Source organism: Schistocerca gregaria, chromosome 4 (assembly GCF_023897955.1).
Source record: "Schistocerca gregaria isolate iqSchGreg1 chromosome 4, iqSchGreg1.2, whole genome shotgun sequence".
NCBI classification, from domain to species: domain Eukaryota; kingdom Metazoa; phylum Arthropoda; class Insecta; order Orthoptera; family Acrididae; genus Schistocerca; species Schistocerca gregaria.
Window position 1 is genome coordinate 136,931,271 of NC_064923.1, and position 15,716 is coordinate 136,946,986.

A 15,716-nucleotide genomic window follows, 5' to 3' on the forward strand; every position below is an offset into this window, starting at 1 on the left:
CAGGCTTTGGCCAGCTTTCTGTACCTATAACGATATCAGCTTCTGTGCTTTCTATTTGCGCTTGAAGCTCAGGGACTTTTCCAGCGCAACTACAACAATTTACAACTATAATTCCGACTGTTCCTTGATCCACGCACGTACTGTAATTGCCAAGCACCCTTTGACATTGCAGCCCACCCCGCACTTTCCCGAGGCCTTCTAACCTAAAAAACCGCCCAGTCCACGCCACACAGCCTCCGCTACCCGTGTAGCCGCCAGCTGAGTGTAGTGAACTCCTGACCTATTCAGCGGAACCCGAAACCCCACCACCCTATGGCGCAAGTCAAGGAATCTGCAGCCAATACGGTCGCAAAACCGTCTGAGCCTCTGATTCAGACCCTCCACCCAGCTCTGCACCAAAGGTCCGCAGTCGGTTCTGTCAACGATGCTGCAGATGGTGAGCTCTGCCTTCATCTCGTAAGCAAGACCGGCAGCCTTCACCAAATCAGATAGCCGCTGGAATCCAGAGAGAATTTCCTCAGATCCAAAACGACACACGTCATTAGTGCCGACATGTGCCACCACCTGCAGCTGGCTGCACCCTGTGCTCTTCATGGCATCCGGAAGGACCGTTTCCACATCAGGAATGACTCCTCCCGGAATGCACACGGAGTGCACACTGGATTTCTTCCCCTCCTTAGCCGCCGTATCCCTAAGGGGTCCCATTACGCGCCTAACATTGGAGCTCCCAACTTCCAGTAAGCCCACCCTCTGCGATTGCCCGGACCTTGAAGGCTGAGAATGATCCTCTGAAACAGGGCAGGCAGCTACATCTGGCTCAGCCAGAGACAGTGCCTGAAACCGGTTTGTCAGATGCACCGGGGAGGCTTTCTGATCAGCCTCGGGGACGCCTTTCGCTGCCTGCCACGCCTTGGAACGACCTCCCAATCAACCACAGGCGAGGGCTCAGCCCCACTGCGGGCAGCAACCGGGGCAACCACAGCGGCAGACCGATCTGGGGACAGACGGGACGAGGTTGACATCCCCGTGATACCCGAGTCCGGCTCCCCACAGTGGTGCCCATTGGCAACAGCCTCAAGCTGCGCGACCGAAGTCAGCGCCGATTGCAGCTGTGAGCGAAGGGATGCCAGCTTAGAACTAATTAAACCTAAGTAACCTAAGGACATCACACACATCCATGCCCGAGGCAGGATTCGAACCGGCGACCGGAAATTTGTGAAGATGGAGGTCATGAATTGATATTTACCTTAACAATATATATATATATATATATATATATATATATATATATATATATATATATAAAGGTAAATACATTGTTTGTTCTCTATCAAAATCTTTCATTTGCTAACTGTGCCTACCAGTAGTTAGTGCCTACAGTACTTAGAATCTTTTATTTAGCTGGCAGTATTGGCGCTCGCTTTATTGCAGTAGTTCGTGTAACGAAGAATTTTTTGAGGTAAGTGATTCATGAAAGGTATAGGTTATTGTTAGACAAGGCCATTCTTTTGTAGGGATTATTGAAGGTCAGATTGCGTTGCGCTGGAAATGTTGTGTGTCAGTTTAGTGATGATTAGAATAAGTAAAGAGAGAAACGTTCAGTTTTGCTCAGCTGTTTGAAATCAAATAACTTAAGAGGTTTATCAGCACAGTAATTCATAATTTTCAAAAGGGGACGTTTCACCGTTGACTGATATATTTTTAATTTCAGCCAACGTTACGTTGTGCTTTCTATAAGCTGACGCTCTCCTTCCGACGATCATTTCATTTTTGATTTCTTCCTGGGATTTCCCAGTTCTAGGAAACTTATTCGACAAAACTCATTCACATAATAACTTCTCCACTCTGCCACCGATTCTTCGGTATTTATTATCTGTTCAGTACGTTACATACTTGTGACTTATCGCGCTATACGAGTATTAGGAATTTTAGACAGAAAATTAGCAACATTCAGACATAATGGACATATAAGTTGGGATAATTGTGTGTACCAACCTGAAGATAATCCTACCACTTTTGAATAGGCTGTGAATTGTCCTGATGTGAAAGTGTGGTGAGGCTTGTCTCCTAGTGAAGTCGTTGTGCTGTCCCATTTTGAAGGCACTGTAACTAGACAAAAGTAACTAACAGTGCCGCTGTTTATATTTTCCATTCCAATGCTGGTACGTGTGAAAATGACGGTTTTATTACCAAGAATAGGACGTAAATCGTACATACACCTGGATTAAAGTGCACTTGGATAGTGAGTAGGGTAGAAAGGACCAACTGAGTTTCCTGTACGTTCAAATGCTGCTAAGGTCATCAGTGCTTGAGCTTACACACTATTTAACTAAATCATCCTAAGTACAAACACACACACACCTATGCCCGAGGGAGGACTCGAACCTCCGCCGGGACCAACCGCACACCTGTACGTTCTCCAGACATTATGCCACTCGACATTTTGGTTTGTTCATAGGAAAGGAAGTGTACCGGCATAGCCTGGACACACTTTGCGATGATATTCAAATGGTATGTGCTGTAATGTCACTGGAGACTTCTGCCGTGACTCTTATCACAGATATGCATAGATTCTGCAGGCTAATAATTTGGGTATTTCCTTTAGCCACCATCCGGACCACTTGTAGGTACGAAGGTAAATTTTGTACGACAGATAAAAGAATTAGGACGCCCTCCATACTAACGTATTTAACAAATGCACTGTGGAGAACCGTGCGGGATCGTAGCCTAACTAGCCAATTCTGTTCACGTTAATATCATTACCTTTGCCGCACCAGGCTCTTGCTCAGGCTAGTGACCATTAAAGGAAACAGGGAAACAAAAATACAGTTGTGTACGAAAGCCGACGGGCGGTGACGACTGTGATGGATTACGCGCAGCACGTTAAGCAACTCGCCACTGGCATGGGCAGCCATTAGCGGGCTAACCAACATCTGAGTGGCGACAGATCTCCAGCCATAGTGCATAATGTGCACGCAGTTAGAATGCAGGGGGTGGGCGTGAGGGGAGGGGTCGAGAATACACGTGTCTGGTCTTGCAGGCTCCCCAGAGTTTAGGCCGCTAGTGTCTGTCGTACGTTATCTGAATGTAAGACTGTCAGATGTTTATGATTTAGAAAATGTTGTGGTAAAATAGGAACATCGATTATTAATAATACCTCGACTCTTACGTACAAAATAGATTTCTTTGAGTTATTTTAATTCTTATCCCAACGTCACCCCGAACAATTATATGACTGTCGTTGAGGATTTTTCACCTTTAGGACTTTGCTATGAACTACAGTGGATGGGTACTACATAATACAGTAATTACCTGTATGTTTCCAGTGTTGACACAGTTCCCTTGTGAGATATGTGAGACATGTATATATATTCTTTTTTAAAGTAATCGATCCTAAAAAGTTCTGGAAACACCCATCGAGATGAATCCAATGACTATATTTTGCTTATCCTGTCGTCATTATATAGAGGGCAAAAACAAATCCACTGCTCAAATCTCGGCCAATGTACTTTCAATTTCTCACTTCATACTTTTCGATATTTGATGGTCTCTTTTAGTCGCTGTCAGCTAAATCAGTCCTCTACTACTGCAGATGGTACTGTATTTTCTACTTCATGAACTTCAAAATTAGGAAAACGCACTCATTGAGAAAATTTCATCATTTGTAGTTTGAGGGCAGGAGTAATTTTAAAAGCTCAGTGAAAGCAAAAACCATATGATTCACCAAACTTAATATGTTCAGTGTTACTTTAGTAACATCATTTTGTGTTTCAATGCTTTTCTTCCTCGTCCATACTAATTCCGAGCCGAGACAGGTCGAGCGTAGGCCGCACATAGAGTCCTTGTGCAGTCTGGCACGCCGTGGTCGTCCCTGCTTGAGAGGTATTCCAGCTGCGAATGAAGTAAGACCGAGAAAGCCCGTCCTGTTAGCGTTCTAACGAACGGCTTTTCGGATTGGGAAGGAGTGCCTGATCCCCGACACGAATCCGCCCGGTGGACTTGTGTGGCGGTCCAGTGAGCCGGGCAGTCTGTGGATGGTTTGTAGGCCGTTTTCCATCTCCCTCGGCGAATGCGGGCTGGTTCTCCTTATTTTGCCTCAGATAGACTATGTCGGCGATTGCTGCGCAAACAAGTTCTCCACGTACGCCAACACCACCGTTACTCTACCACGCAAACATAGGGGTTACTCACGTCTGGTGTGAGACGTTCCCTGGGGGGGTGGGGGTCCACCGGGAGCCAAACCGCACAATAACCCTGAAAGAGTGGTTCGCTGTGGGGCGGCGGAGGGGCGAAGTGAACTGCGGTAGTCGTCGTGGTGTTGTGCACCACTGCGGCTGCTGCCGGGACGGAGCCTTTCCGTCGTTTCTAGGCCCCCGTTAACAATACAATACAATACAAGATCGAGACAGCTCAGATGCCACTCTCGCAACTCCGAGAAAGAAGAGGATACAAATAACAAAACTTTTATAAATTCAGAGAGAGCTAAATAGATTTTTTTTCTACTGATAAAGTGAGAAAATAAACAGGGATTAAAAAAGAGAAAAGAACCGTAACTGTCGCTCAGTCCAATCCAAATGCTGAATTTTGAATTATTATTGTCCATCCTTGTATGAGACTGCTACTGGCATCAATGTGGGCTTTTGTGGTGTTTCCCATAAATAAAACCTACTGTTGCATTAAATACTTGAATATGTAAAAAAAACTATCGTCCTGTTGGGATTACATCAGTCCGCGGCAGTTTAACGAAAAACTAAAGAGGAACAGTGAACCCTAAATTGGAAGGATCACATAGATAATGTTGTGGGTAAAGCCAACCAAACACTGGGATTCATTGGCAGAACACTTAAGAAGGTGCAACAAGCCTACTAAAGAGACTGCTTAGACCACGCTTGTCCGCCCTATACTGGAGTATTGCTGTGCGGTGTGGGATCTGCATCAGATGGGACTGACGGATGACATCGAAAAAGTACAAAGAATTGCAACTCATTTTGTATTATCGCGAAATAGGGGAGATAGTGCCACAGACATGATACGTGAATTGAAGTGGCAATCATTAAAACAAAGGTGTTTCTCGTTGCAACGGGATATTCTTATGAAATTTCAATCACCAATTTTCTCCTCCGACTGCGAAAACATTCTGTTGGCATCCAATTTCATAGGGAGGAATGATCATTACGACAAAATGAGAGAAATCAGGGCTCGCCACGAAAAATTCAAGTGCTTGTTTTTCCCACGCGCCGTTCGAGAGTGGAACGGTAGAGAGACCACTTGGTTCATTGAACCCTCTGCCTGGCATTTTATTGTGAAAAACAGAGTAATCACGTAGATGTAGATCAATGAATATTTGTTTGTTCGTCTTCTATACTTTCCTGTATTATTCATCCGATTACAATGAAATTTCCTGAGTTGCTGTACTCACGCCCACAAAGGTCTCTGTTAGGCAAGAACCACATATCGCTGATAGGGGTGGCTGTGAGATGGGAGTGACGTAGGAGCTTAGCTCAGAAAAGTCTAGAGCAATTTCAGTCAAAATTTATGTACACATTACTCATTATTTGTGTAATTCTTAATATAAAAATATTGTGGGGGTAATGTACCCGAAGCGCCCATTGGTGTGGGGGTCACAGTGATAAGACCTGACACGTAAAAACAATCAATAACGAGTGATACAACTATCAAATCCATAGTTTTTGTGGTCTCTAGACTTAGTGGTGACAATCAAGATTACGTTCCAGTCTCTGAGTTGGGGTTGCGACTGGGAGGTGCAGCGACGGTGATATTAGCATAACTTTGTGACACCTCAAGGAATTTATACCAAAGTTAGTACATACATCACTTGCTGTATGGAAAAGTTTACTTTGCATAAAAATGCTGTGAGAGTAAGGTATCCCACAACACCTAGGGGACGATAAGGGGGTGATGTGAAGAAACGTTCTAAATTAATCTGTTGGTATATCTTTCCTGCTGTTATTTAACTTGCAATACTTTAAAATTATAGAGCGCCATTTGTCCCTAATTTGCTTCCTTCTTTGCGTCAGTGGGGATGAGCACTACCACGAGCCAATAATTTTTTCAACATGTTTCAGGGTCAAAGACACCGATGAACGGCTCAGTACCATAGATGCATTTAACGTCATCTCCAGAGCCACATGGTGTACGCCAGCGGAGAATCAGACAGTTGTCAGTGATAGTTCTTTTTGTCGAAAACAGCCAGATTAAAATTTTTTCTCGTTATTTAAATAAAACTGCAGGGCGAAATTCACTAGACATGAAATATGTGTACAGATATGGGGTGAATCACCTAAAGCTTGCATAGAAAATAATGCGAAATGGTAAGTGATATTGATGTGTGGCTTTCACAGAATGGATTAGTCGTCAGGGGCTCGTATTGTGAGCCAATCAACAGAATGTAATAGCACTCAGAAACTGTATTTTTATGGAAACATACGCTTTTTTTTAAAAAATCCAACAACGCTTGTTGGCGTTAATAGAATCCGCATAGCTAGCGTATGCGATTGTATTGTTCTTTGTTTTGTGTTGCCAGAGGCATTGTACAGGTGTCGGTGTGGAAACATTTCAAAATATGATATCTCACCAAAGACTCGCACTAGAATCCTGCAACAGACATCACTGACATAATAATTTACACCAGTTTTAGTGTATTAATGTCAATAGGCATTGTTTCATTAAAGATATGTATGTTTGTGCAAAAGATATACTTTCTAAGTACTATTACAGATTGTTTATTGGTTATACATTTCTTCATCAATGTCGACGCTGCCAATACGGCTTGCAATGACATGCGGATGATGGATTCTGTGATGGTGACAGCTTAGAGTGTCCGGCCACATTATACAGTCCCATGACTGATGAGCTGTAAGAGCAGACTAGGTTAGCAGAGAATTGGTGTGCTTTGTACATGACTCATAGATGTAGGATGGTGGCAACCCGCATTAGCCATAGTATTTCCATATTGGCATTGCTTATATTGTACCCTGCCGTTTTATCTTCCAACATGATAATGTGCTATTTCCGTGGAAGTAACATCCAACGAAATTGTTCTAGGGCAGTTTAGTCATCCTGGTTTCACAGTAATGATTAAAAATGTAGGAATGGGACATTGGAAGTTACATTATTGACTCTTCTAGCCCATCTCTCTTCCCCATTCTTCTATATCGTATGGTCTGCACTTGCTCCTTCTTCAGTTCCTCTTACTTGGAACTTGTTTCTTCTTTGAGTTGAGATACGGAAAATGGGATTTGTGAATTTAGTTTCATAGACTATATGTTATATGATAATGTATTTAATTTGGCGATTATAGGATTTGTTTTAGCATATTCGCATCAAGTGCATTTTCCAGCAGTCCGTTGCAACTTCTTCTACGTGGCACTGACACAGAATTCCATGCTTCTTCCTGAGGGGCTGGTTTTACATAAGTGCTCTACCAGCGTAAATTTCTCTGCTTGTCGTTGTGACAAATCTTCTGAATAGCTTTATGGCCCCAGGCTAATTCGCTGAAGAGGTAAAAGCCGTTAAACAGATTTTCTAAAGTTTCTTTCGCCGCTCCAGCATCTGCCCGCCACCTAGTTCCGTCTTTGCAGTTGAACACGTCTGCTATCTGCTCTCTACCATTCCTCAAGTTCTCCGCTACAGTAACAACGGGAGTGGTATTTACAGACACCTTTCCTCCCATTCTTTCCACCTCTTCCCACCGCATTTTACGCTACGATCTCTTCCGCTGTTCGAAGTTCAAGCTGCCCGTGGAGCGTCGTCGAATTTTGATGTTTTGTGGTGACTGTCGTCCGCTCCTGTTTACAAAAATTTTCCGATTCTATTACAAATTAACCCTGCTTTTACACATCGTCCCTGAAACTTTACGACAGGCATCTAACTTTAACCGTTTTTATATATTAATAACTAAATCAATTTTAAGTTATAAATAGCTCTTCTTGGTACATTGCTCCCAAGGTTCCTCAGTTACGTAGAGAGGGTACGAGCGTAGAATAATGGTGATGGATGCTGTGAACGATTAGGCATAATATGCAGTTAGTTCCACATATCTCTCCTTCTTTTCCCCCTCCTATTCTGATTCTAAACCACTAAAGCTTCGCACATCATGCTTAGAAACGCAATCAGTTTACAGGTGTAGCTTTGTCTCTGTGACATCGTTGTAGTTTTCCATCAGCGCTCTCTTTTTCCTGATGTATTCTGAAACATAAATCTTCGAAACAAAGATGTTTCCCTATCGATTAGATTTTTATACTTCTTGAGAGATCTTTCAAAGTTATTATTCGAATTATTCGAACACCTGTGTTTACTATACAGTTCTTCTAATTACAAATTCTTGTGTCTGTAGCTGTCTCATTATCACGTTTCCAGACGATATTTGTGTTCATAACTAAGCAGCTACTCCATTTACACAAATTCCTTTTTATATGTACTACTGTGATGCCAATTATATCTGACCTACAGATGAAAGACCTCACAATGTCATCTGAAAAATTAAAACATCATTAAAGTACTCCTTCTTAGTCAAATTCTTCTTTGCGCATTCTGACAGATTCACACTCAGATTATATTTAGAAACATATATAGGCCTCATCCTATGTTTCTTAAGCGTATCCTGTCCATGTTTGGATCTATACTGTGGTCCATTGTCTGACAGTATCTTGTCGACCTTTGTCAAATTGCTTCAAGAAATCTTGCATGAGAGTCTTACTCACACTGAATCCTGCCGCGTTTATCAGAGGGGTGAGGGTGAGATACTTAGAAGTTAGTTCTATTACCACAAAAACAAATGTATGTCTCTTCTTTGTTCACAGCAAGGGGCACGTCAAATCCATTGCTGCTACATGTGTTAATTTCTCTGGAATTATGGGTAACGTGGGTGGACTGGTTTGAAACATCACTAGTTTAACCCGCTGACAATTTTACACTTGTCTCAAACTTTCCTATTTCACCTCTCCGTATTTGGAAATTAACATGGCTGTTTTATCTTTGTAAAGCATTTGTTCGTCCCATAGTGACCACTACTAAGTTATGTATACTAAGTGTATTTGTTAGTCAGCTCATCTGGAATATACACAACTCATGAACTGGTATCTACATTACGTCTGTAAAACAATACGTCGTCCCTCAACAGATAACGTGGCCTAATCTCCAAGGAGTCTTTATTCCTCCCCTTCTTCAGCTGGATCCCCAAAATCTCAGGATCTTTTTTTGTTCCTTTGACATTTGTTTAAATGCCGTGGTGATATAATTTTCAAACAGAACATTTTTCATTTGATAAATTCCGAACTGTTCGTCCTTGTTTCTTCTTCCTGTGTTATTAGAAACGCCTCGTGGGGATCTCAAAACCACATCTGCTAAGACGTTTAATGGTCCAGAGGCATAGATTATAGATAAGTCATATTCTTGCAGGACTGAATCAAACATGCAAGTCTATCATGGGTCAATTTAGCCGTCAACAAGAACCCAAAGCCTTATGATATGTAAATACCTGTGTCTACCTATGATTTAGAAAGTAATGAAACCTTTGAAATCCCTATACTATAGCTAATGCTTCCAACTCTATAATGCAGTAATTTCTTTTACTCTGAGTCACACCCGACTTGCCAATACAATACCTTTATTAGTCATTTGTCCCTCCTGTTCACATTGCTGAAACAATACTGCACGCGGTCCCCGTTTTTGCACTATCCGTTGCCATACAGAAATCTTGTATCAGACCTGGTTGTGTTAATATGGATGCTTCTAACAGTGCCATTTATAGTTTATGGAATTCTTCATCTGCTTGCTGATCCCACGCCCATGACGTATTTTTGCCTGCTAAAATGTTAATTCAGGTGAATCTTTTATAGATGTTGATGAGTCCCAAGAAGCCAAACAGTATGTTTCTATTATGTGGCATTTTATAATCACTAATGGCTTGGCAGTTTGTCTGGATTTGGCTCCATCCCTTTTCTCCAAGTCATGTGTCCCAAAAATTCTCACCACAATGTTTAGAGTTTGGAGCAGTTTACATAAGACTCCATTATTCTGTTCCTGAGATGATTCAGTGATTAATAGGTCGTCCACATAGCATATCAGCCTCTCGTGTAGCCCTTTGTTTAAGACAGTACCTAAATTCCGTATGAAGGCTGCAGAGCGTACATTGAGTCCAGAAGACAACCTTTCAGACTGATAGCCTCGTATAGATGCTATAAAGGCCATGTACTTCCTACAATCTAGTGTTAACTCTATTTGACAAAAGCTGCATATCAGATCCAGAGACGAAAAATCTTTCCACCCTGATATTTTTGAATCAACTCTTCTAATTTCTGTAACTGATCTGTCTCTGTGAGTATTATTGTGTTGATTTGCCTAGGCTCTGACGTGATGCTGACTCTACGATCTATTTTGTCTACAGTTCGTATAGGATTATTATTGGTGATAATCCAGGCTCTATGATCCCATCTCCAAACATTTTATGTATCTCAAGAAACACTTGTCTCCTGTTGCTGAGTTGTATGACGTATGGTGGAACTCTGAACTGGTTATGTTCTTTCACCTCAAATTTGCACTGAAAGTCCTTGATGGCCGCAGCTTTGGTAGAAATATTTCCACATTACTGTAAAGTAGTCTCTCTGGTCTCCCTTTCTCATGCTCAGAGATGTTTTTAATTCCTGTAATTTTTATATTTTATTTATACATAAGTCCACATGTGTGGTGACGTCAATGGAGTGATTTACAACTGATTCTTTTACTTTCCCCTTTCTGATTTTCAACACTGGGAGTTCACTTTCAGCGTTACAGCGTTTGAACGATTACTAAAAAATAGCAGTCATTTCACTACCACTATAAACCACCGCGTATTATGATTATAGTTCCGATTTGAGCTTTAATTATTAGGTGTACATCTCAAAGAATTTTCCTGGGTTTTTCTGTTTCGAATTTTCGCATAACATCATCTGAAGCAGCTCGTAATTGATCCAATTATGCAGTTAGGGCGACCAATATCGAGAGAGAAATGAAGTTTTAAACTCATCGTAGGACTTACAGATTTCTGCAATTCTTTGAATTGTTTCCGCGACAGCGCCGTCCATATGAACTCAGTTAAAATCTAGCTTATGTGACAAGGTCCAGTCATCTGGTAAGCCCACTTGAAAATGATTTGTAAATGTTATTGGATGTAAGGAATTCCCTACCTCTTTATAACACTGAAAGTTTCTCGCAGTCAGGAAGAAGTCATTGTCAAATGTCCTTCGGACACCATATGATGCTTCTTCCAATACACAGTCCTCCCTCCTATTGTACCTACATTATTTGTATCTGTGCACTGTCCTGCCATCGGGTATTGTAGACTTCCGCTACCCTCCGAACTTGTGTTACTACGTCTCAACGGCACACAGTTACTTGGCTCAAAGAGCGCCGTATGTACCGATTTATCCATCATCGGTAATCGTTCGCCACCTTGACACATACTGCTAACTACAGAATCTGTATCCAGTCTCGCCCGTAGCATCGGACTACGGAACGGCATGTAATTTCCTTACAGCAACTTGCTGCTACCTGGTTTAACTGTAATGGTGCTGCATATATTGAATATATTGATATGTTAGACCCTGGTCAGCGTAAGTCACACTTTGCGCCTTACATTTTGGACTCTGTTGTGCATCACATGGTTCCTGAGACATCAACTGCCTCTGTACAGCTGATGAATTCGTGTGCTGATTGCCAGTACCCATTTTGTGTGTGGCTCGGAATACTAGACTCGTTGCTCATTTGGTCACTTTCCACATTCATGCACTCAGACGTCTGTACGTCTGATTGTGTAAAGTGACAGATGTGTGGAGAGACAGACGATGCCTCGGAATTATGTGGTGCGCAACAGAGTCCAACATGTAAGGCGCGAAGTGTGACTTACGCTGACCAGGGTCTAAGGTATCAATATATTCAATATATGCAGCGCCAATAAAGTTAAACCAGGTAGCAGCAAGTAGCTGTACGGAAAATTACATGTCGTACCATAGTGCAATGCCACTGGCGGGACTGAATACAGATTCTGTAGTTAGCAGGAGGCGTCAAGGTCGCGAACCATTACGGATGATAGACATTCGCGTCTGTTAACTTTTTCGCGTTCTTTTTCCGTCTCATTACTAACGGCAAGTGATTTTGCTGCAATCTTTACAGTGCCATTGTTCGAATCTACTGTTGATTCAAACGTCAGAACAGACTCCGAACATCCGTTGTCATTATCACTTCTTCATTCGATACACTGCAACAATTCCAACCTGAGCCGTTTGAACTGTTCCTTGTTTTTCGATTCTAATTTTAGAATTGGGCTATCAAATCGTTTTGTAGTCTCTTTCGTCACCCTTCTCTGTACAGTTTTCTCCGTGTACTCTGTGGGTTGTTATTGTTGTGGCCGAGCGGTTCTATGTGCTACAGTCTGGAACCGCGCGACCGCTACGGTAGCAGGTTCCAATCCTGCCTCGGGCATGGATGTATGTGATGTCCTTAGGTTAGTTAGGTTTAAGTAGTTCTACCTTCTAGGGGACCGATGACCTCATAAGTTAAATCCCATGGTGCTCAGAGCCATTTGAACTAATTTTTGTTTTTGTTACATATGTATCGATCCATTCGTTAACTTCTCTGTTGATCTCGTCGCACAACTTAGTCATATCTTTTTGAACCTCAACTATGTCCGTTCGTAGTTTTCCAAGTAGCCATTTGCTGCAATATTTCTCTATCCTGTCTTTGCTGTGCCAATTCATTATGTACGGAACAGACTGCTGGTTCACTGACACTCATCCTTAGTGTTCTATCTTGTGACAGTTGGGTCAGTATGATTACGTTCGGCTCTGCTACTCTAACCTAGCATCATCTGAATCCACTTCTCCTTTATGCGCTGCCTCTTCTCCATGTTCGTAATCAACCCCTAGTGTGATTGTCTTGAAACTGTTTCTATCTCTTCATGTGACATTCTCCGTTTTAAAACATGCTATTCAAGCGAATTATATTGCTGTGATTCACCCTCGATCCTATCCAGATTGTCTACAACATGTCTTTCCTCTGATCTATGTCAATCCGCCATTTCAAATCTATCTAATAATCTCTGAGCTTCACGCCGTTTACATGCCTGACTTCGTGTAACATTCGACTATATGGCTTAACTCTCTTCTAAAACAACATATATGATCCTGTATGAATTCTATTAACTCACGAAAGTTTCTAAGTTCGAAGCAATGAAGCACTTTTACATATTGATGGAACAGAATCCAATGCAACCCAACATAGACATGACAATGCCCTGTGCACTCACACAACACCAATAAATTTCGCAGCTTCTCCAACTAGTGAGTCTAATATCGAAATTAAATTTATTTTTTTCCAATAAAAAAACTTAAACTATCTCAACAGTTAAGTAACATATTTACTTTAAATTTCTCTCTCAGGACTAGCATAATTTTGGAGTAACACTGTTTCTCTATATTTAAATAGGACAATGCGCCTTATGAGTGTTGCTAACTCACACAATATTAACCAAATAAGAATCCTAACATCTGACACTACTGATTCTATAATACTTAAATATGCTGGGAAATATTTTTCATTTCTAACCTCCTCTAGTATTTTAACCCCAAACTACTAACGATCAAAATAAAATTCATTGAAGCATCCTGACAAGGTCGCCATTATCTAACGAGCCGGTGTTCGTTTGGTGTGAACTACCTCATCCCTTAGTGCGCAGTGAGTACTCTGAAAAGGAAAGTGAAAACTTAAGCCCATGACCCAGGCCTCCCAGGTGTGGAGGTCCGAACCACGCCGACTGTTACACGTCGGAAGAATAGCTGCCATCGGTGTACCTGAAATATGTCAATGAGTAAGGGTGGGAAGCTCTACTTTAGGACAAACAGTCTATTCCCTGTACAAAAGAATTTATTACATGAATTACCGTACCTATTTTGGTTCAAGATGAGGAGATGGTAATCTTAGGAAAATCCTGAACAAGCTAGAAAGATCCTGTAGGAAAATAAACACAAGGAAAGTATTTCAAGAATCAACTAAAAGTATTTCAATTGGCGTTTCTATCAAACCCAAAACAGTACACTGTGAAAATATAAACTAAACTACTCTAGGTGGGCAGTAGTTCCTATTTGTCGGATCACTTCCTCAAATTCAATCCTCAAGATCGCTTGTGAATTACGTGGCTGACATGGGCACGAGGGAATGCGAATAACTAATCTGTCGTATGCGGACCTGAAATGAAAACATGCTGGTGACTTTAATATTTATCGCCTGAGCGATGTGTTGTTTACTTTTCGCAGAACGTAGAGAATATCTCGGCTGCTGTCGGCTGTTGGCGTGCGTCCCCGCTTATACCTATTGAGCTGACAAAGGTATGCTGGCCTCCGAATTTAACAGTCTAAAACTTCCCTTTGTTTCCATGAAACGGAAAACTGTATGCGTCTCTAGCTAAGACAAATGACTTTGTACTCGCTCCAAGGCTGGATGGAGGCACAATGTCGTCCCAAAAAATTCTCTCAAAAATGTTAACTACGTTAGCTCTGCCCGCCCGGCTAGCTGCGCTGTCTAACGCGCTGCTTCCCGAGCGGGAAGGCGTGCCGGTTTCCTGCACGAATCCGCCCAGAGGATTAGTGTCGAGGTCCGGTGTGCCGGCCAGCCTGTGGATGGTTTTTAAGGAGGTTTTCCGTCTGCCTCGGCGAATGAGAGCTGGTTCCCCTTATTCTACCTCAGTTACACTATGTCGGCGAATGCTGCTGCGCAGACACTGCCTCCACTTACGCGTGCACCCTAATTACTCTACCACCCAAACATTTGGTGTTACACTTGTGTGGGTTGAGACTTTCCCGGGGCCATGGGAGCGGGGGGAGGGGGGGGGGGGGAGGGCCAACGGAGGCCGAAACGAACAATAACCCTGGGTTCATTGAGGGGTGGCGGTGGGTTAGGTGGACTGCTGTGGCCTGTTGTGAATCACTGAGGGCTACAGCAGGACGAAGCCCTTCCATCGTTTCCAGGTCCCCAGTTCAATACACAACACACTTAGACACATTAGCTCTTGTCGTGTCCTTCCCTACGGAGTTATACAAGAGATCCAGCGTAAATTCGGCTGACATGGAGCTTCATGAATCAAAAAAATGTTCACAGAAAAAAATCTGTCTCGGCGACGCCAGAGAGCATTAAGTGCTCCGTGTAACACACGGCACCTCCAGAGAGAGAGTGGCCTCAATTATTAATAAGTAAATGACTACGCTGTCGCTAACTTCCTCCAGTGTACTGCAGCTTCGGTTTTTTCCGCGACTGGTATCGGCCAATGGGCGTCCTTGTTGCCGTCCATCATAGCTTACTCGAACAATAAGAACCTCAGAAACAAATTTCTGCGTTCCTGACCAACTAGCGTTTGAGATTCCCTCCCTGCATTAAAAGCTCCACAAAGCCAGGTGCTCAGCATTTGAAGCACACACACACTGTCCACGGTAGTCTCACGTGATTTTGCTTTTTACGGAAGGCCCCGGACGCATTTTCTGCTTTCGTCTCGCATAAATCCAAGAGCCGCGTCTATTGTCCACTAATTGGCCTCCTTGTTGGGAGGGTCGCTCTATGCTTCTTCAAATGTATTTCCGTGTCGCTCTTCTGCGTTGTCAACGGGCAAACTTCTTTCACTTCAGTTCCATTTTACAACCAAAAAGTTACGTATTCATCTGCATGCCAAT